The sequence below is a fragment of the Drosophila yakuba genome, chromosome X (genome assembly GCF_016746365.2).
Source record: "Drosophila yakuba strain Tai18E2 chromosome X, Prin_Dyak_Tai18E2_2.1, whole genome shotgun sequence".
Taxonomy (NCBI): Eukaryota; Metazoa; Arthropoda; class Insecta; order Diptera; family Drosophilidae; genus Drosophila; species Drosophila yakuba.
The window spans coordinates 24,355,684-24,379,208 of record NC_052526.2 but is presented as its reverse complement, the minus strand read 5'-3'; the positions used below and the strand labels follow the sequence as shown (position 1 = coordinate 24,379,208).

The window sequence follows — 23,525 nt, the reverse complement described above, 5'->3', positions numbered from 1 at the left end:
TGCTAAAGTTGACACTGTTTTTCTTAAAATGTCGAACTCATATTTTTTCGATTAGAAATTCAATTCCCGAAAAATCTAAATTCATTCCGCCATACACAATAGTTTCATTATTAATATTAATGTTATAGCCTTGAGGCTTTGTCATCCTTTCTCTCGAATATTTCCTTTGCTAGGGGGTTGTAAAAGTCCTATTATCATGGTTTTCATTAGCTATAAATGCTAGTATAAGTTAACACAATCACCAAACTGACGAAATATAGTCGTAAGCCTCAAGTCTTTTTTCTATTTATAGATCGAGCTTTACCTATAAGAAACTGTACCTTGTTATTGTAGATTAAGCTTTAGAGATAAGAACTCTTGTTATACTTAAGTCAGTCGATCTTGGGAGTTTGAAGCGTCGGTCATCGCCACGTATGTACCTACAATTCGCCTCATTAAGTGCAGACCGCACAAGCCCTGTCATAATTTGTATAACTACTCGAATAAATATATTCAAATACTTAAAATTATAACTGGCGCCCAAACGGATATAAAAACCTACGACAACTGAATAATTATAAACAAGAGAGAACGCTATAGTCGAGTTCCCCGACTATCTGATACCCGTTACTCAGCTAGTCTAAGTGCGAAGGACAGTTTTTGGCGGTTTGTGGGCGTTAGAGTGGGCGTGGCCAAAAGTTTTTTGGCAAATAGATAGAAATTTACAAGACTAATACAAAAATGAAAAAATATCAAAACATTTTTCAAAAGTGTGGGCGTGGCAGCTTTGGGCGGTTTGTGGGCGTTAGAGTGGGCGTGGCCAAAAGTTTTTTGGCAAATAGATAGAAATTTACAAGACTAATACAAATATGAAAAAATTACGAAACATTTTTCAAAAGTGTGGGCGTGGCAGCTTTGGGCGGTTTGTGGGCGTTAGAGTGGGCGTGGCAAAAAGTTTTTTTGCAAATCGATAGAAATTTACAAGACCAATACAAAAATGAAAAAATATTAAAACATTTTTCAAAAATGTGGGCGTGGCAGTTTTGGGCGGTTTGTGGGCGTTAGAGTGGGCGTGGCAACCTGAATCGACAAACTTGCGCTGCGTCTATGTCCCTGGAGTCTGTATACTTAATCTCAACTTTATAGCTTTTGTAGTTCCTGAGATCTCGACGTTCATACGGACAGACGGACAGACGGACAGACAGACGGACGGACAGACGGACATGGCCAGATCGACTCGGCTACTGATCCTGATCAAGAATATATATACTTTATATGGTCGGAAACGCTTCCTTCTGCCTGTTACATACTTTTCAACGAATCTAGTATACCCTTTTACTCTACGAGTAACGGGTATAATAAATAACAAAAGGAGCATCCGGAGACAAAACCAGCGGCATCAACTGGCTAATCAACTTTAACCTAAAAAATAAATATTTCCTGATTACATAAAATATAATATTAATTTTACCCTAAAATAGTTTGTTAAGCATTATTATTATATTGTAAGTATAACGCTTATTGAACAAATTAAAAATACCAATACTTTTTTATTACATAACCTATGAACAGAGTGTTGATAAAAATACATGAGTGACAGTGTCAAGTTTAGATAAATGGTCAGCGCTCCAGGCAAATAGGCAAAACAGTGCAGAAAAAAATAATAAGTCTTCAGAAAATTATTGGTGGTCAAAAACAAATACAACTAGCGAAATGGAATTTAAAGCTCAGTTAAAAGCGATCGTAGAGAGCGCTGTTGCCGGTGCAAAAACAATCATTTGAAAAGCAATTGCAGGAGATGAATGAACGAATCGGAAAATTAACAGTGAACACGCCAGAGGTGGAAACTTATGTAGACGCTGAAATTAGACCAGGTGTTGTCTGTAACGAGCCTCTAGATATAGTTAAATCTCTGCCAGATTTTGGGGGTAAAAGTGAAACATAATTGTCGTGGAGAAAAGCGGCTCATGTCGCTTTTAAAGTTTTTAAAGATTACGAGGGAAGTTGAACATTTTACCAAGCTCTTGGTATTATGCGAAATAAAATAAATGGTCCAGCAAATACAGTATTGGCTTCTTTTAATACTCCGTTACATTTCAAGGCAATGATCAGCCGTCTTAATTTCACATATTCCGACAAAAGGCCGATCTACCTAATCGAACAAGAGCTATCAACTTTGCGACAGGGAGACATGACTCTTACTGAATTCTACGATGAAGTCGAGAAAAAACTGACCCTACTTACTAACAAGACAATAATGACATTTGATAGTGCCTTGGCGATGTCACTGAATGAAAAGTACAGAGCAGACGCGTTACGTGTATTTGTAACCGGAGCTTGGAAATCGTTGAGCGACATTCTTTTTGCAAAAGGTCCAAAAGATTTACCAACTGCTCTCGCTTTAGCGCAAGAGGTCGAGTCGAACCATGAGCGTTACCAATTCGCCCTTATTTATTCTAAAAATATTGGAGACAGGGGTCAGAAAACCGAACAAAGGCAAAGCGATAGGGATAGAAATTCAATCATGCCCATGCAAACTAAAAACCCATATTTTAGCAAGCGCCAGGTGCCTACTTTTGATAACCAGGAAAGACAAGATCCAGTCCAGTTAACAAATCCTGATGTATCCATGCGATCTAGAAGAACTGGAAATTTTGGACAAGCGCCATTTCCGACTCAGGGAAATATTTGGCCATCCCAACAACAAAATTCTTGGCTATCTCAACAACAATATTCTTGGCCATCTCAAGAACAATATTCTTGGCCATCTCAACAACAATATTCTTGGCCATCCCAACAACAAAAGTCAATTCAAACACAAAATCAATTCGCATCGCAACCCCAACAGCAAAACACAAGTCAGGCTCAGGGACATGTTGGGTATGCGCAAGCATCAAAAAGACCAACTAGTGGCAGTGCAAGGTTTACAGGGCCAAAACAGCAGAGGATCAACCACTTACCTCATGAGAAAGGTCAATGTGAGGAAGACACAGACGATTATCAAAAGGAGGCAGAAGCAGAGGTTGATGATTATGAGGACGAACTAGTGAATTACGATCATGTTCATTTTTTAGCCACAAATCCCTGCTACCGTACATAGAAAGAGAGATAGCAGGGAGATCCATAAAACTTTTGATTGACACCGGGGCTTCGAAAAATTATATACAGCCCCTCCCTGAATTAAAAAACTTAATGCCGATACAAAATAAATTCACGGTAAAATCGCTTCATGGTTGCAACACCGTCAAACAGAAATGTTTTATTAAGCTATTTAACACATCTGTTCAATTCTTTATTCTTCCAAGTCTCTCTAGTTTTGACGCAATAATAGGACTTGACCTTTTGAAACAGGGAAATGCAACGTTAGATTTTAAGAACAAAACGTTGAATATCAACAATGAAGTGGAATCTATTCAGTTTTTGAGATGTGACAGCGTAAATTTCACCAACATAGAGAATATTGTGGTTCCAAATCAGATATCTAATAAATTCCATACAATGCTTCGAAACCGATTGGCCGTCTTTGCGGAACCGGAAGAAGCACTGCCGTATAATACCAACATTGTTGCCACAATACGTACTGAGGACGACCAACCCATTTACTCAAAACTCTATCCGTACCCCATGGGCGTATCAGATTTTGTGAATAAGGAAACAAATGCTTTGTTAAAGGACGGAATTATCAGGCCCTCGTCGTCACCTTACAACAATCCGGTTTGGGTAGTCGATAAAAAAGGTACAGATGAAAAGGGAAACACTAAGAAAAGGTTGGTTATAGATTTTAGAAAACTAAATTTAAAAACAATCGACGACAAGTACCCTATACCAAACGTAGTATCCATCTTGTCAAATTTGGGACAACCCTTGACCTTAAATCGGGGTTTCACCAAATTCTGCTCGCAGAAAAGGATAGGGAGAAAACTGCCTTTTCAGTAGGAAATGGAAAATACGAGTCTTGCCGTTTGCCGTTTGGCTTGAAAAATGCCCCAAGTATTTTTCAACGTGCTATTGATAATATTCTTAGGGACCGTATAGGAAAGTCATGTTATGTTTACGTTGATGACGTAATAATATTTTCAAACGGAATCGAGGACCACGTAAACGACGTTGCTTGGGTACTAGACAGACTGTCTGAGGCAAACATGAGGGTTTCTAAAGAGAAATCGTTTTTCTTCAAGGAAAGCGTCGAGTATCTCGGATTTATGGTGTCAAGTGGAGGTATCACAACCAGTCCTCGCAAAGTAGAGGCTATTCAGAAATATAATCAACCTACTAATCTGTTTAGTGTTCGATCGTTTTTAGGGCTAGCAAGTTATTACCGCTGCTTTATTAGGGACTTCGCCTCTATTGCTAGACCACTGACTGACATTCTGAAGGGTGAAAACGGAAAAGTTTCTGCAAGCCAGTCTAAAAAGATACCAATATCTTTCGATGAAAGACAATGTTCTGCTTTTGAGAAACTTAAAAATGTTCTTGTCTCCGAAAATGTAATGTTATTGTATCCCGATTATAGGAAAGCCTTTGACTTAACAACAGACGCTTCGGCTTTTGGCCTGGGTGTCTTCACAGGATGGCAAGCCTGTTACAATGATTTCGAGAACTTTACAGGATAGAGAACTTAATTTCGCAACAAATAAACGAGAACTTTTGGCCATCGTTTGGGCTTTAAAGTCTCTTAGGAACTATCTATATGGTGTCAAAAACTTAAACATTTTTACAGATCACCAACCGTTAACATACGCCGTGTCAGATAGGAATCCAAATGCAAAAATCAAGAGATGGAAGGCGTTTATAGACGAACATAATGCTAAAATTTTCTATAAACCTGGCAAGGAGAACTATGTTGCCGATGCACTATCCAGGCAGGCTATTCATGTCCTAGAGGACGAACCCCGGTCAGACATTGCAACAATACATAGCGAAATTTCATTGACTTTTACAATCGAAACTATCGACAAGCCGGTTAACTGTTTTAGAAACCAGATAGTAATAGATGAGGGCACCGCAGACTCAACTCGAACTTTTGTTATTTTCGGAAGCAAGACAAGGCATCTAATACAATTTCTAGACAAAGAGACTTTACTCGGAAGAATTCGTGATGTGGTTAAGCCGGATGTAGTGAATGCGATACACTGCGAATTACCTGTACTAGCTTTCATTCAAAACAGTCTTGTAAATGAATTTCCAGCAACGACCTTCCGACACACTATGAAAATGGTTAGCGACATTTTTAATCAAACTGAGCAACGGGAAATAGTGTCTTTGGAGCACAACAGAGCGCATAGGGCAGCACAGGAGAATGTAAAACAAATTCTTCAATACTACTTTTTCCCTAAAATGTCCCAAATAGCCGCTACCTTTGTTGCTAACTGCTTGGTTTGTCAAAAAGCCAAATACGACCGCCATCCGCAAAAGCAAATCCTCGGGAAAACACCTATTCCGTCACATGTAGGCGAGACATTGCATATTGATATATTTTCTACGGATAGGAAGTACTTTTTGACATGTATTGATAAACTTTCCAAATTCGCTTTTGTGCAACCAATCGGCTCTCGAACGATAACTGATTTAGAACCTGCAATTATGCAATTAATGAACTTTTATCCCCATTCAAAGACAATATTTTGTGACAATGAACCGTCCATAAATTCCGAGTCAATCAAGTCACTTTTGAAAAATCGTTTTAATGTTGACATAGCGAACGCACCTCCACTTCATAGTACTTCAAACGGACAGGTTGAAAGGCTTCACAGCACGCTTTTAGAAATAGCTCGATGCCTGAAACTTGACAGTGGAATAAATGATATGAACAATAGAATACAATAAGACGGTGCACTCAGTCACCAATAGAAGACCGATCGACATTATTCATTCAACTCCTCCCGAATTGGCTAACGAGATAGTAAAAATGGTTAACGAAGCTCAGGAAAAACAGCTAAGAAGAGAAAATGTAACAAGACGAGACAGAACCTTTGAGGTGGGAGAAACCGTCATGGTAAAACAAAACAATCGCTTGGGAAATAAACTAACCCCACGGTATAGAGAAGAACTAATCGAAGCAGACCTCGGGACAACGGTCCTCATAAAAGGGAGGGTCGTTCAAAAAGATAATCTACGCTGGGTTTATTATTTCTTTTCCTTTTGTGACCATCGCCAAGTTAGCAAAATACAAACGTGAAGTCTGGACACTAGTAAAAGAGTTTGCAAAAGTTTTTCAATTAAACATTTGCCAAATCTTACTTATTTAATCTTTATTATATCCGCTTCATCCTCTTTAGAAAAGTTTAAAGGTATGTGATGAAATGCTAACCCGTATTATTTGAAAACTTAAAATCCACGCAACCACAAATATTTCCTAAAACTACAATAGAAAATAAATGCATTAACAAAACGACATAATAATAGTATAGCGCACTCACTCTAATTAATTTCAATTTTCTGATAAAAAAAAACACTAATGTTATCAATACCCTTTTCTGATTTTGTTCAACTAAATAGGAAAATCAATACTTGCAATCAATAAGCGTTTTACTACATACTTTAATATCAAAAATATCTGAATGAACTTTATAATTATAATTTTAATTATTGTCAAAACTTTAGTATTAAAACTGTAACTACCTCTTAAGTAGATGAGAAGGAATTAAGATCTATCAACGTAGTATCTGCTAAGGATATAAAGATGCGGCAACTATTTCTGCGCCTGGGTACTGAAACGACGAACTGAATAATATCTGCCATCAGACGCCATCCAGAGTGCGTTCAACAAATACGTTTTGATGGTCAACCAGTTCAACCAACATCAGCATCATCGTCGTCAACAAGTCGACGGCTACAATAAAGATGTTTTCCAAGTTCGCTACGATCATCTCCAGAACCTTGTTGCGAACCCATGACATGGAGAATCAACAGCATTTACGAACTTCTTGGATCATCCAGATATGCAGATCTGCCTTCCCTTCAATGGTTTACCGCAGTACCAAGTTGGCAGTATGGGAACTTAGTGGCAATGAGTAAGCTGTAAGCACAACCAATGTTACCCGTAAGATCCGCTTTCAAATAGATTTGCCAATTGTAAAAAGTCTGTGGACAGCCTTCGTCTTAGAAGGGGAGGAGTTAACACAATCACCAAACTGACGAAATATAGTCGTAGGCCTCAAGTCTTTTTTCTTTTTTTCCTTGTTATTGTAGATTAAGCTTTAGAGATAAGAACTCTTGTTATACTTAAGTCAGTCGATTTTGGGAGTTTGGAAGCGTCTGTCATCGCCACGTACCTACAATTCGCCTCATTAAGTGCAGACCGCATAAGCCCTGTCATAATTTGTATAACTACTCGAATAAATATATTCAAATACTTAAAATTATAACTTATACACCACTTGTAACAGTATACGTCGGCATTCTGCACGTTTATAAGCGCATTACGGATTCTTATTTTTTTAGGCGCTTTAATGTAGGCAGGAATGTTTTCCAGTTTTATTATAGTAGTTTCAAAATAGTTAAAATTTCTAATAGCCCAGCCTGATTCTTTTTCTTGAAATTCGCTGCTCAATGTAAGTAAGCAATCTATGGCCGAATTTAGCTCATCAATAATGTCTTCATTTATGTATACAGATTTGTAGGCAGTTTTAAAGTGCTTCATTGTATCCACTGTAACACCTTCATCTATTTGCTTTATATATGTACCATATACACTTACGTTAAATTTATTGGTTTTGTAATCTATCATACAATGCTTTATAATTTCAACTATATTTTTTTGACACTGCTGATAAAACTCTTTTAAATCAATCATATTATTAAATGGACTATCAATTCGATATGATTTTACTGGAAATGTCGTCTCAGATGAAAGCAATATGAAATTCGCATTGTTCTCAACTTCTCTGTCCAACGCATTTTTATGTATATCGGTTAAAATATGTTGACGTTCTCTAGATGCCTGGTTCTTTTCACCGCAAGTAGGACATAAGAGTTCCCTTCTTAAGTCAATTTTTTTTCTTTTTGGGGGGTTAGATATTTCCTTATCCTCTTCCATCCTCAATCATTTTAAAGACTTAGCTGGAGTCATAGGGTAGTCTTTTTGATGATTTGCCCGGCTTTGTAGATCATCCAGTTTTCCTCTACCCATTAAAATGCTAAATATATTTCGGGGTCCTTCACAGCGTTGGTAGTGATCATCAAATTCACAATTTTTTACTAGATTAGACCTAACCTAATGTTCGAGTTTAACATTAAAGCCTAGCAGGCTTTACTGGCTTCTGAGCACTTCGCGTAATGAGAGTCAAACTCACTACTTTCGATGCATTGGTTGCACAAATCACAAGCCACTGATGATTCTATTTGAATTTTTTATAAATATATTTATTTATATATTTAAATTCGTTATTAAAATTTTTCACAGTGAATGGTTTGAGTCCACACAAACAATTAAAACGGTAAGACGTGATATCACGAGCAAGTTCGAACGAAATGATATTATAAGAATGCAGTGCTGAGGTATTATAAGAACTGATCCTGAGCAATTTAAGGGGATCCATTATTATACACGAGGATTAGAGAGTTTGACATCTACAGGGGGTGTCTACTCTTAGAATCCACCTGATTGGTTCTCGAATTAAGGAGCCTTCACAGACTGCAGACTGCACAGACTGCAGTGGGGAAGTCAGAAAAGGAGGGCGAGCTATGGGTTTGGATGCAGGTAAGTAGCTTCTTGACTTTCTCGATAATATGTTCAAAGAGTCAAAAATATTTGATTTTATGGGGTCTCCTAGCGTAATGAAAATGGAGACAGATCACAGATAATCTGAAATACATATCTCTGTAGGGAATTATTTCGGATGAGCCCAGTCAGGGCTCAGGAAATTATTGGTGACTACTAGTCATTGTTACTTTCTAAGTAACATTTTGCAAGGCATACATTTAAAACGTGGGTAGCCTTAAGCTGAAAGTCGCTATGACTTCAGATTGTTTAGGTTTTCTTCTCAACGGCTCCATAGCTTTTAGCTGAAAGTAGCTGGAATATACGGGAGCGACGGTTTTTTAACGGTTTTATGATTATATGATTTTTTTTATATATACTTATACACGACCCAGAAATCTCACCCCGACCCTTACGATAATCCTTTTGAGTGCTTGTGCGCGCAGGTACACCCCCTTCCAAGATTGCTTGTGCGCGAAGAAGTGCAATTGTAATTTTGAGAGTTTTTATGAAAAGCATACCAATGGAAAGGGCTTGAAAAATCCTTTCCAATGACACCCAATTTGTTTTTATACCCGTTACTCGTAGAGTAAAGGGGTATACTAGATTCGTTGAAAAGTATGTAACAGGCAGAAGGAAGCGTTTCCGACCATATAAAGTATATATATTCTTGATCAGGATCAGTAGCCGAGTCGATCTGGCCATGTCCGTCTGTCCGTCCGTCTGTCTGTCCGTCTGTCCGTATGAACGTCGAGATCTCAGGAATTACAAAAGCTAGAAAGTTGAGATTAAGTATACAGACTCCAGGGACATAGACGCAGCGCGTCTAGTTTGTCGATTCAGGTTGCCACGCCCACTCTAACGCCCACAAACCGCCCAAAGCTGCCACGCCCACACTTTTGAAAAATGTTTTGATATTTTTTCATTTTTGTATTAGTCTTATAAATTTCTATCTATTTGCCAAAAAACTTTTGGCCACGCCCACTCTAACGCCCACAAACCGCCAAAAACTGTCCTTCGCACTTACACTAGCTGAGTAACGGGTATCAGATGTGTTTCATGGTGTTTCGCTCAGCAACTGGCTGCCGTGAGAACGCTGACTATGCAAGTATGCATGGTGGCCTTCAAAAGGATGCACATATTACATTTGGACTGGAACACAAGTGACCTCTTTATTAGAGTTTGCGGACTTATTGGTGCAGTGGATATGTGTACCGTAGGGTTCGGCTTATTTACGAAAGTGCGAATTCTCATGGTCTCAAATTGTTCGTTTTGGTGTTGTGTAGCTATTTAGCTGTTGCTAATAATAATAAATCGAAGAAAGTTTGTTTATTTTCCGATACTGTTTATTTTGCGAATTGTTTACGGCAGCTAGGGCCGACAAAGAGCTATATCGAATGCACAAGTTGAGTCTTTGCCGAAAAACGAAGAAGTGACAATTGGCGGGACAGACAGCCGAAATGCAGCGCCCAAGCTTAACGTACGTAGATAACAAAGAGAACAAGGAATGAGTTGCGGTTTGCACAATGGGCATCGCAACTGCTACCACTGACTACTTCGGCTTATAATATTAAGAGTATGAGATTAGTCTACTGCACAGTTTTGGCGGCTGCATGACCCAAGCTTGGCTCCACAGCTTGTTCACTGCCCGCCTTATTACTCCGGACGCGGTCCTCAATTCTGCAACTCGAACGACGCCGTCTCTGCCAGGAGACGCTTGGAGCGCTGCTGGAGCAACGTCAAGTACTCTTCCTTCCATCGCGACCAAAATATTTGCTGAAGAAAGGAGATGCGCTGCCAAGAGTCAAGCCGATTATAGTTTAGGGCCGTTATATCTGGCTCGTCAAACGACGAAGGCGGACCACCATTGAGAAAATGCGCCGGAGTGAGGACGTCCAGATCGGCAGGGTTCTCTGAAATGGGAACTAAAGGTCTAGGCGCCCGCCTACTTTAAGAAGTCCAAATTGGTCCAGGAACGGCGAAAGCGAGGATATGGGACTAGACGTGGAAACTCTTCCCAGCGTTTTTAGGGACTGCATGTCCTCCCATAACTGTGCACGCTGCACCAAGCGCAGCATCATCTGAGTACCCTCTTGAATGTGTGCGACGGTGAGCGCAGGATGACGAATTCCAGGGTGCTTTGTAAGCTTCCTTTCCAGCGACAAGAATCTCCGCAAAGCCTGAGGATAGGAATCTCCTAAAGAGTCCAAATGGAGTTTTAGCGGCAACCGTACCGAGTAATCGCCAGCTGGCAATCGGCTGTAATTTTTAACAAAGTGGGCCTCGCAATCTAGCTCCTCCTTTGTGGCTTGAACTATTGGGCCGGGACAATTTTCTACCTCCCAAAAGCGCTGCAGAAGTGAATCAAGTTCAACATCAATGCCGTTTTCCTTGCTGGCTGAAGAAGGAACGCGTGAAGCTATTAAGACGCTACCGCAAGGGCGCGCGCAGCCTCCAGACACAACCCAGCCCAGACGAGTTTTTTGAAGCAGTGGCAGTCCTGGCAACAACTTTATCTGACCTACGCACAGCAGCTCAAAAAACAGGCTAGCTCCTATTAACAGGTCAACACGCTGAGCCTTATGAAATTCCGGGTCAGCGAGCTGCACGTTTTTTAGAATCTTCCAGTCCCCACTGTCCACATTTAAGCTTGCCTGGTGATCCGTGATATTGGGAGCGATAACTGCTGTTATGCTTGTTGAGAAATTAGAAGTGACAGACCGCATCGCAATTTCTACCGAGAATCCATTAGTCGCGAAATTGGAATCCCCAGTGACGGAGCCAGACGACATCGACTTCTTAAGTTGCAGTTGATTTGCAAACGGAGAGGTGACCAAGTGCAGTTGAGAGCCAGAATCTAACAAGGCCCTGCAGGCCAACCAGAAAGGTTGCAGTGCCTAGCAGCACAAGGTCACTACCGAGATCCTGGGCAATTAGAGTAGAAGAAGTCGAAAGCGGGGCGGAAGGCTCAGTGTGGGAACTTGAAGACCCGGGAACATGTGGGTGCGAGGAAGGCGGACCATCTAGATGGAGCAGCGTTGATGCCTGATTCCACAGGTTCGGCAGCGGCTCGAGCTGCATTGCCGTAGCTGATGACCTGCCTTTAGGCAATTTAGGCAAAGTGCTAGTCTCTTTGCCTCTCGCAGACGATCTACTGGCACTAAGGCTCTAAATTGCGGGCAATAATATATGGCATGCTCTGCACTATGGCAAAGCATGCAACCAAGAGATTTTCGGGTGGTAGCAACTAGCGTCGAACGATTTCTGCCCACCTGAACGCCTGGCGACTGGTTGCCATGGCGCAATCCACGGCCTCCGAAGTCCTACATCGCTGCTCCAGGAATGCAGCCATCGATTCCCACGACGGAATAAGGTTGGCAAAGACCACTTAGCTTGGCTCGCCGCATCCAACTTTTGCAGCAGCACTTGCCTTATGATGCAGCCAGCGATTTGCTCAGTGGTGCCCAAACCCTTCAACGCACGAATGTGAGCGTTAAACTTGTCCGACAATTCCCGAAGCAATGCCACTGAACCATTCCGTACTACCTTTAAACCCAGAATCTCGGTGATGTGCGCCTGAAAAACGAGACGCCGATTATCAAACCTTTATTGAAGCAACTCTAAAGCCGCTTCGTAACTGCTGTTTGAGATCTCCAATGATCGGATAGTTTCCAGCGCTGAATCCCTCAAACATGACCGCAGATGTTGAAATTTCTCAATGTTGGAGAGGTCCGGATGGCTGTCGATTATGCTCGTGAATACGGAGTAAAAATCCGCCCAGTTTGCGTAGCCTCCGCCAAACGTTGGCAGCTGGACAGGCGGCAAAGGCATCGGCCTCAGCCGCGGCCGCGGCTGCGTTTGATGACCACTACGCTGGTGGGGCACAACACCTTCCGCAAGCGTTGAGTGCGGCGCGATATGCACATTGCGTTTGGCTATTTCCGCGCGCACACTAGCCTTGAATTCAACGATGAACAGCGCATTGGCTTTGCGCTTTAAAAAGGTCACCCTGTTTTTGTCACTTTCGGCGGGCATAGCAACAAATAGCTTTCAATTCGGTTCAGCGGGAATATGAGCACAAAATAAATGCCGAAAAAGCAAGCGGAGTCAATGCACTTAACGATATATGTAGCAATGTATGTATGTATATATGTAATGCTAGCCCGCTTAAACACAGCCACTATCACCGAAATCACCACTCACACTTGTCCAACCGATTGCGATTTAATGTATTAATATTTATTTATAAACGGGATAAGTGCATTAATTAATGCATGCAAATTAACACGATCACGTCGGGGTCACCAATGTTTAGCTATTGAGCTTTTTCAATAGCTGTTGCTAATAATAATAAATCGAAGAAAGTTTTTTTATTTTCCGATACTGTTTATTTTGCGAATTGTTTACGGCAGCTAGGGCCGACAAAGAGCTATATCGAATGCACAAGTTGAGTCTTTGCCGAAAAACGAAGAAGTGACAATTGGCGGGACAGACAGCCGAAATGCAGCGCCCAAGCTTAAAGTAGGTAGATAATAAAGAGAACAAGGAATGAGCGCCGTACAGATAAATGCGTGCGAGAACAGCGGTTTGCACTATGGGCATCGCAACTGCTACCACTGACTACTTCGGCTTAGAATATGAAGAGTATGAGATTAGTCTACTGCACAGTTTTGGCGGCTGCATGACCCAACAGTTGTAAAACTTAAATTTCTTAAATTGTAGCCCGATCGGATAATGTTTAGAGGTGCCATTCATAGCCAAAAGTTTGATATAGGCATTTTATTCTTTAGTTAAAATTCTGTTTTTTTTTGTGATCATTTACGATTTTAGGTCGCAAATTGCTCTAATACACTTTATTTTAGTTTTATATGATAAAATATATTTAAAATATATAAGAATTTATTATACCCGTTACTCGTAGAGTAAAAGGGTATACTAGATTCGTTGAAAAGTATGTAACAGGCAGAAGGAAGCGTTTCCGACCATATAAAGTATATATATTCTTGATCAGGATCAATAGCCGAGTCGATCTGGCCATGTCCGTCTGTCCGTCCGTCTGTCCGTCTGTCCGTCCGTCTGTCCGTCTGTCCGTCCGTATGAACGTCGAGATCTCAGGAACTACTAAAGCTAGAAAGGTGAGATTAAGCATACGAACTCCAGGGACATAGAAGCAGCGCAAGTTTGTTGATTCATGTTGCCACGCCCACTGTAACGCCCTCAAACCGCCCAAAGCTGCTACGCCCACACTTTTGAAAAATGTTTTGATATTTTTTCATTTTTATATTGGTCTTGTGAATTTCTATCGATTTGTCAAGAAATGTTCTGCCACGCCCACTATAACGCCTACAAACCGCCAAAAACTGTGTTTAAGACTCTCCTTTTCCCTTCCACTAGCTGAGTAACGGGTATCAGATAGTCGGGAAACTCGACTATAGCGTTCTCTTGTTTTTAATTAATTTTTAAGTGATTTCTTACTGCTAAATTGGTACTTTATTGTATACTCTTTGACAACTTGTCCTAATTTTTGTATTCGAGCTCTTTAGTTGTTAATTTCTTGTTATAATCTTGCATTATTTTTGTCGATTCATGTTGCCACGCCCACTCTAACGCCCACAAACCGCCCAAAGCTGCCACGCCCACACTTTTGAAAAATGTTTTGATATTTTTTCATTTTTGTATTAGTCTTGTAATTTTCTATCGTTTTACCAAAAAAAATTTTGCCACGCCCACAAACCGCCAAAAACTGTCAGTGTTGAAGACTCTTCTTCGCACTTCCACTAGCTGAGTAACGGGTATCTGAAAGTCGGGGAACTCGACTATAGCGTTCTCTCTTGTTTTTTTTTAGATAGGGATCCCCATGGCATACACCGAATCGGCGGTTTTGGCCTGTTTTCGGGTAGTAGTGGGAATATACGGATGTGTGTGTTATTTTTTCACTTATTCCCTTCACTTTTCCCGAGCCGCTGTCTTTTGCTTTGCCGCAAATTTAGAAGCTGTGTGGGTGGTGGTGGTTGGTTGTTTTTACCACTAGTTGAACGCCAATTATTTAATGATGGATCGCACCGTCTTGCGATATTGTGGTGGTTGGTTGTTTTTACCACTAGTTGAGCGCCAATTATTTAATGATGGATCGCACCGTCTTGCGATATTGTCATCCGTCAGGTTTCCTATAGAGATTAAGGGTTTCTTTTGCTGGCAGAGTAATTTATAAAAATGTGTTTTACGACGTTTAGTCGGAACTGAGGAGCTGTCGCTCTTTATTCTGGTAAATGCAAATTCAAACTGAAACTTAAAATGATTCTTAAAGCTAACAAAGACTCGCAGCGACCACGCAAATATGCTGTGTTTGCCGGCTGCGCACGGATTTCCGGCCCCTATGCTGGGTTAGCACTTTGAAATTATGATTCATGCACTAAGCAAACTGTTCTAGTTCGTTGTGTTAACTTATAGTCTAGTATTACAAGCAGGATATTTCAACACCATGTACAGCGTGATTATGCAATCATGCAATATGCAATATGCATATATTGACTGCTGCACAGAAATGACCGGCAATTTGAAAAGTGTGTTATAATATAACAGTTGAAACCGATATCCAGGAAATAATAACCGAGGAAGTTACCAAAACTGAGGTAACGGGCGAGGTAAATATAATAACTATAATGACAATTATAGAGTCTGAGGTTGTTATTGTGGCAAAAAAAGGGGAGGCGGCAAAATAATAATAGAGGTGCATGTTACTATAGAGGTATACAGAACCAAAATTATAACCACACTCTGAATTACAACAAAAATAATGGCAATAATAATGTTAAAAATATATTCAGACGGACAACAAGGAAGCCCCTTGAGCAACAGCCAAAAACTGTAAAAAAAAAATCTCAATATAAGCATTTTTATTAAATTACAAAATCTAAGTACCAATGCAATGGCATTTTTTCTAATAGATACAGTTTCAGATATCAAACAACTTGAATTATTTAAATTCGCGGCATATTACTACTATATTAGTCATAGGTACTGTCGAATTTTGCAATTATATTTAAGCAAGAAATATTATTTCTCGGTGAGACCCAATAATTGTAGGAACTTAAACATTCCTATAATACATTCACTCAAGAATGAAATAGTTTTCCTTACAAGATCTTGAGTCATACGAAAGATCAATATTTTTTCAAAAGATACGCATGTTTTAATTTCCAATCAGGAATTGCAATCTGGAATTATAATTGCAAGCGCACTTGTAAGCACTGAGAATGTAATGATTCGTATAATAAATACAACTTGCAAAGACGCTGTAGTAAACAGCGAAATATAAAAAGCGAATCGTTTAATGGTTAATAAAAGCAAATGTAGATAATAATCCGGACAGAACTTCAAAATTTTCTAAAATATATTTTGACCTCAATCAGATGCAGAGACCACATCGGCTAATTTTTATTTTCAATAATTGATATTGAATTATAAAAACCTCTGTATATATCAACAACTACAGAATGCCAGAAAATCAAAATTACAGAAATTTCAAATATCTTACAAGGGAATTAATATAATCTTCTTAAGTACCCATATTTCAGCAAAGAATTTTGCATAACCACAGATGCTAGTAAACGAGCAGGAGCGGTATCTTAATACCATAACAGTAAACAGCTTCCGGAGCCACACGCTTCAACATCCTTTACAAAGGGCGAAAGTAATAAGTCGACAAGAAAACAAATACAAGACAGAACGCTATAGTCGAGTATACAGGCAGAAGGAAGCGTTTCCGACCATATAAAGTATATATATTCTTGATCAGGATCAATAGCCGAGCCGATTTGGCCATGTCCGTCTGAACTTCGAGATCTCAGGAACTACAAAAGCTAGAAAATTGATATTAGGCATACAGACTCCAGAGACATAGAAGCAGGGCAAGCTTCTCGATTCATGTTTCCACGCCCACTCTAAGGCCCACAAGCCGCCCAAAACTGCCACGCCCACACTTTTTAAAAATGTTTGAAATTTTTTCATTTTTTTATTGATCTTGTAAATTTCTATTGATTTGCAAAAAAACTTTTTGCCACGCCCACTCTAACGCCCACAAACCGCAGAAAGCTGCCATGCCCACACTTTTAAAAAAATGTTTTGATATTTTTTAATTTTTGTATTAGTCTTGTAAACTTCTATCAATTTGCCAAAAAACTTTTTTCCACGCCCACTCTAACGCCCACAAACCGCCAACAACTGTCAGTGTTGAAGACTCTCCTTCGCACTTCCACCAGCTGAGTAACGAGTATCAGATAGTCGGGGAACTCGACTATAGCGTTCTCTCTTGTTTTTTTTCGCTCGAGTCCCATGGCCACACCTCCCGCCCAACCGACCGAGGATCGCTGCCGTGTATCGTACAGCTCAAATCGCGGCGAAATAGACGCGATATAGAAGGCAGTAAAGGACGAGGAAATATATATATATACGAGAAAGATCTAAGAATTTGTTAAAAACGTTAGTATTGATCGCTTTAAAAACGCTTTAAAAACGAGAGTCAGAACTAGAGATTATAGGATAGAATCTATTATCGTCAGAAAATAATACTCTGTAGGGATCATGCAACTCATAGCTATTTCCAGGGAACACGTCAAAAAGTACCTTCTCTGACGTGAGGGTAGACCTAACCGCACATACATACCTGTGTTCATACCTGGAAAAACTTCAGAGTTAAGTATATCCGGTCTTAACCAAGTCTCTGTAAAGACAATAATATGGGATGCAAAGGAAACGCTATCTAAATACAATTTAGTTAGCTTGCAACACAAGCCTCTTACATTTTGATAACAGAAAGTGAGACTAAACTTTAGTTTTTTTAAGAGGAAGAAATAGAAGTAGAAGAGGAGAATGGTTTAGCGATCTGGCCACGTGTGGGAAGTTTAATTCCCACGGGCCCTTTTACCCACTTTTAATCTAAGCTTCGAACTCTTCAACCACCATACTACCCGATCCAAAAACACCAGAAAATATCTTGAGAGATAAAATTTACCTAGCGTAAGAAAAGTTAAATTTTTCCACTTTAATGTTGTCGGCTTTTAATTTGCCATCTATATAAGACAATAAATCAGATGATGTTTGACCAGGGGAAAGCCAAGAAATAGGAATTTGTTTCTTTAGTGGAACCACCGAGAGCAGGTGGTATTTCTGAAGTGCCCATATGTGCCGGTAGTCCGTACTCAATATTCCTTTGTGGTGGTATTCGGCACAGGTGGAATCGCCGGTTGAGAAACCAGTGCAGACAAAACTTAATCTGTAGCAATACCAGGCTGGGCTCCCTCCACAACGGAATGATCGGATCGCTCCGAATCTGTGTTAGCTGCCGATCTAAGCAACATTTGATGGTTTGCTGCGATCGTCAACTCATCAGCGGAGTCCTGTTGATCACTCTACCATTCCCCTTAGGCAGCCTACCACCAGCGGCTTTCTTGCGCTTTGGAGATTCCTCTAATAGCTTGAGGCTATTAAATTGTGAATTAAGCGCGGAAAGAAGATCATCAGCTCGACGAAAACTATCTCTAGGCACGCCAAACCCGCATAAAGAGTGCGCAAAATACAAAATCAAAAATGTACCGCAAGGATTTTGTGTGGGGGAGCGAGAGAGCGGGTGCATCGTGCAGTTCAGTACAAAAACAACACCAAACAGCACTACGGACAACGACAACGGCCAACTCACGGCCTACCCCGACCCCTCTCTGGATCTAACGGAAAACTGCAGTGTAAGCAGTGTGAAATACAGCGACCCGCGGCGGTGGTGATGCTACCTTATGGTGATATGCATCCCAAAGTTGTAATAAAATAAAAAGTGAGCCAAGCTGCCGCGGCGATTTTACCACTCGATCTGAGTTCGGGACATATTCGCGGGCGCAAAAAGCTGCGATCAACGAAAGTGTAACGAACACACTCAATGAGCGTAGAGAAAGTGTACCTATTAAACACGAGGACCAGATGTTATTGGCCTCGTTTTATAACCACCCTACTTGTAAAATCCATTTTGACTCCAACCTTTAACAACCGCTACTTTACATACCCTTCGGTGCCCAAAAAGACATAAGATAAATTCATATTCGACACCATATAATCAAAGATAAAGATAATATTTTGGTACATTTTCCTAAACTATCCTAAAATATAAAAGTTAAGGTATTTACAATAAGAAAGATATTATTAAGGAATTTTGTTTATTAAGAGGAAACGAAAAGAAAAATGATTAAGAAAGAAATGCAGATCTTCTACAAAGTACGCTAAATTAGATTAGTAAAGTTTTGGGGGGCTTGTGGGCGTTAGAGTGGGCGTGGTAACATGAATCGACAAACTTGCGCTGCGTCTATGTCTCTGAAGTCTGTATGCCGAATCTCAACTTTCTAGCTTTTGTAGTTCTTGAGATCTCAGCGTTCATACGGACGGACAGACAGACAGACGGACATGGGCAGATCGACTCGGATATTGATCCTAATCAAGAATACTTTATATGGTCGGAAACGCTTTCTTCTGCCTCTTACATACTTTTCCACGAATCTAGTATACCCTATTACTCTACGAGTAACGGGTATAATTCACGCATATATGCAAAACTACTCTAGATGTACTCAAGTTTCAACACGATCATTCGTGTAGGGCTGCTTCAAGTACGTAGCGGATGAAGCGTCACAACCAGCAGCTTCTCGCTGAAATCGGAGAGTGCGCAAATATTCATGCAATGCGCACGAATGAAGAAACAAAAGACATGCCTATTCGATGTGTGATTCAGGGTCAGCGCACCAAATGTATGTGCGCGATGAAGGCGAAGAAAAGATGCACACCAAGCTAATAGGTGCACGTAGAAGAAGCAGAAGTGCATGCGATCTGCTCCTCGCTTGCCAACTCGGGGTGGCCTGCGGTCTGCACTTGGATGGCAGCAGAAAGTAGAAAGCAAAGCTTTCCGCTGCACGCGGCGGGTGCTCCGGTTGCACGCAGACGTGAATCATGCTGCGATCGATAAAGCCACAGATTCCACACGTGGTCAAAAGTTAAGCCTCTTAGGCAACGCGGCCTATCAGACTTCTAGACTTATTTAACTAGCGGCGAATTCGCTAGAATAAAATCTTCTCAATAGGTTTCGATTGAACTCGATGAATACGTACTAAAAGCCTTTAATGACCTGAAAACAATACTTTCATATTTTGAGGCATTGGCGTTCCGGACTTCTCAAAAGCATTACACTTAAACACTGAAGTGTCAAATTACGCCATTGAAACGGTTTTCTCCAACAAAGATTAACCAATTGCCTACATCTCCAGTTCGTTAAATCAAACAGAAGAAAGGTACACCAAAAACGAAAAAGGAATGATCACGATAGTAAGGGCTTTGTTCATCCTCCAATCATACTTGTTGGTGCTGCATCTATCAAAATTTACACCGATCATCAGCCTTTAACGTTCGCATTAGGGAACATAAACTTTAACGCCAAACTAAAACGTTGGAAATCCCGTCTTGAGAAATACAACTGCGAGTTAATTTATAAGCCTGGCAAATCGAATGTAGTGACCGAGTTACAACGTACATCAATCCCTTAAACTCCGACAAGGCGACTGCCTCCGAGTATGATTCTATACGCACCATACATTGTGCCCTTCAGAACCCTTTAAATGTAATACCACTCGTTGAAATCCCAACTAATGTCTACCGTAACCAAATCATTTTTTCGGCAAACTCAGTAGCTTACACTTGTAAAAAATCCCCATGTGGGCTATGTACGCCACACAATCCCGATCGGTCACGATACACAATCCATTTTCTCACTAAATATCTAAAGCCGTCGATGGTGAGCGGGATAAAAGTTCCAGAATCCTACCTTCAATTCCTTCAAACCTACTGCCTACATAATTTAAAACAATATAAAATTCGCATTCCACAACGACTCGTAACATACCTTACCAATGAGTTTAAAGTTCACAGAAACTCCAAAAAAGTTAGCATCAAACTTCCCGAGAAATATTATTTTGCAGGGGTGGCTTTCATATGTTTGAGTAAGAAATATGTAAATATGAAATATCCTCCTGTGAGGATCAACGGCTAGGTTGAAAAATTCCATTGGACTTTCATGAAAATGTACCAATTGTTATCGTTAGATACAAAAACTCCATTCGGCAGCGGACAAAAAACTTGCAGATATTACCTCTTTAATAAAATATCACCTGGAACCCTGGAAGACAACAGAGGTCTCATCGACCACAAAGAAAATCTGACCAATGACATGAGAAACAAAAATGGGAGTGATCCTATTTCTTACCAGCAGGGGAATATCGTATATGTCGCCAATAAAAAGATAAAAAATAAAGAACAACAAAGGTGTAAGGCTGAAAAGATTCAAGAGGATAGAAGATTTACAATTAAAACGAGATCAGGAAAAATCTTCCACAATTCCCAAATAAAGCACGAGGCTGTTAATACAAGGAAAAAAACACACTTCAAAAACGGTTAAATGTCATAGGTCTTCCGAAAACAATGAAACCCAAACGAAGAGAAATGTGTCACAAACGTTTTTCGAGCACAAAACAATCCCAAAACCTTCAAACAAAAAACACGACCTAAACACACAAAATAGTAACTAAGACAAATGTTTTCATATTAAAAAAACACAATAAAAGTCCGAAACACAAAAATAAGCAAGAAAAACATATAAAAACAAAAAAAAACAACATTTTTATCTTGACCCTCCTTAAACTTTTTTCGGTTCTAAAGACTACAACTAGATTACGAAATTTAAACCATATAATTTTAAGCATCTACAATTTTATGTACTTTAAATTCTATTTGGTATTATAAGCGTGATTTTGTTTGATAAAAATAGTTAAAACTCTCTCGGAGCTTGCCGAATTCACGCCAACACAATAGACGGGTCTGACCAGCAATGAAAGGCGAAATCGAAATCTATGGATTTCTTGACGTTTCATATAATCTCAGCTAATAAAAGTTCTACTGAATGTTTTAATCTTGGAATTGTTAAGGCGTATAGTAGAGCTACTCTTGCCTTGGCATATAGCAAATTGACTCGATTTTCTCCATAAGTTTTTGATCGTAATTATAAGCCCGCTCTATAAGCTGATATGCTAGCATTGCAGAATCCATGCAACTCAACGGAAGCTCTAGGCTGCATAACAAATCGTGGAAATTTTAAATTCTGTTCGACCGATAACTGAGAGGTCAACTCCCCCATGACGAAAGCATTGGCTGGCAATGCGTCATCCCGATCCCGAAGATATTATTAAGGAATTTTGTTTATTAAGAGGAAACGAAAAGAAAAATGATTAAGAAAGAAATGCAGATCTTCTACAAAGTACGCTAAATTAGATTAGTAAAGTTTTGGGGGGCTTGTGGGCGTTAGAGTGGGCGTGGTAACATGAATCGACAAACTTGCGCTGCGTCTATGTCTCTGAAGTCTGTATGCCGAATCTCAACTTTCTAGCTTTTGTAGTTCTTGAGATCTCAGCGTTCATACGGACGGACAGACAGACAGACGGACATGGGCAGATCGACTCGGATATTGATCCTAATCAAGAATATATATACTTTATATGGTCGGAAACGCTTTCTTCTGCCTCTTACATACTTTTCCACGAATCTAGTATACCCTATTACTCTACGAGTAACGGGTATAATTCACGCATATATGCAAAACTACTCTAGATGTACTCAAGTTTCAACACGATCATTCGTGTAGGGCTGCTTCAAGTACGTAGCGGATGAAGCGTCACAACCAGCAGCTTCTCGCTGAAATCGGAGAGTGCGCAAATATTCATGCAATGCGCACGAATGAAGAAACAAAAGACATGCCTATTCGATGTGTGATTCAGGGTCAGCGCACCAAATGTATGTGCGCGATGAAGGCGAAGAAAAGATGCACACCAAGCTAATAGGTGCACGTAGAAGAAGCAGAAGTGCATGCGATCTGCTCCTCGCTTGCCAACTCGGGGTGGCCTGCGGTCTGCACTTGGATGTCAGCAGAAAGTAGAAAGCAAAGCTTTCCGCTGCACGCGGCGGGTGCTCCGGTTGCACGCAGACGTGAATCATGCTGCGATCGATAAAGCCACAGATTCCACACGTGGTCAAAAGTTAAGCCTCTTAGGCAACGCGGCCTATCAGACTTCTAGACTTATTTAACTAGCGGCGAATTCGCTAGAATAAAATCTTCTCAATAGGTTTCGATTGAACTCGATGAATACGTACTAAAAGCCTTTAATGACCTGAAAACAATACTTTCATATTTTGAGGCATTGGCGTTCCGGACTTCTCAAAAGCATTACACTTAAACACTGAAGTGTCAAATTACGCCATTGAAACGGTTTTCTCCAACAAAGATTAACCAATTGCCTACATCTCCAGTTCGTTAAATCAAACAGAAGAAAGGTACACCAAAAACGAAAAAGGAATGATCACGATAGTAAGGGCTTTGTTCATCCTCCAATCATACTTGTTGGTGCTGCATCTATCAAAATTTACACCGATCATCAGCCTTTAACGTTCGCATTAGGGAACATAAACTTTAACGCCAAACTAAAACGTTGGAAATCCCGTCTTGAGAAATACAACTGCGAGTTAATTTATAAGCCTGGCAAATCGAATGTAGTGACCGAGTTACAACGTACATCAATCCCTTAAACTCCGACAAGGCGACTGCCTCCGAGTATGATTCTATACGCACCATACATTGTGCCCTTCAGAACCCTTTAAATGTAATACCACTCGTTGAAATCCCAACTAATGTCTACCGTAACCAAATCATTTTTTCGGCAAACTCAGTAGCTTACACTTGTAAAAAATCCCCATGTGGGCTATGTACGCC

The 23,525-nt window shown here is 40.2% G+C and overlaps 1 protein-coding gene across 9 annotated transcripts in view; it reads right to left on the bottom strand.

The window, feature by feature from the left end:
• Positions 1-23,525, bottom strand: part of LOC26536261 (unconventional myosin-VIIa) — an 893,412-nt gene that overhangs the window by 262,492 nt on the left and 607,395 nt on the right. The gene's annotated exons all lie outside the window — the stretch shown is intronic.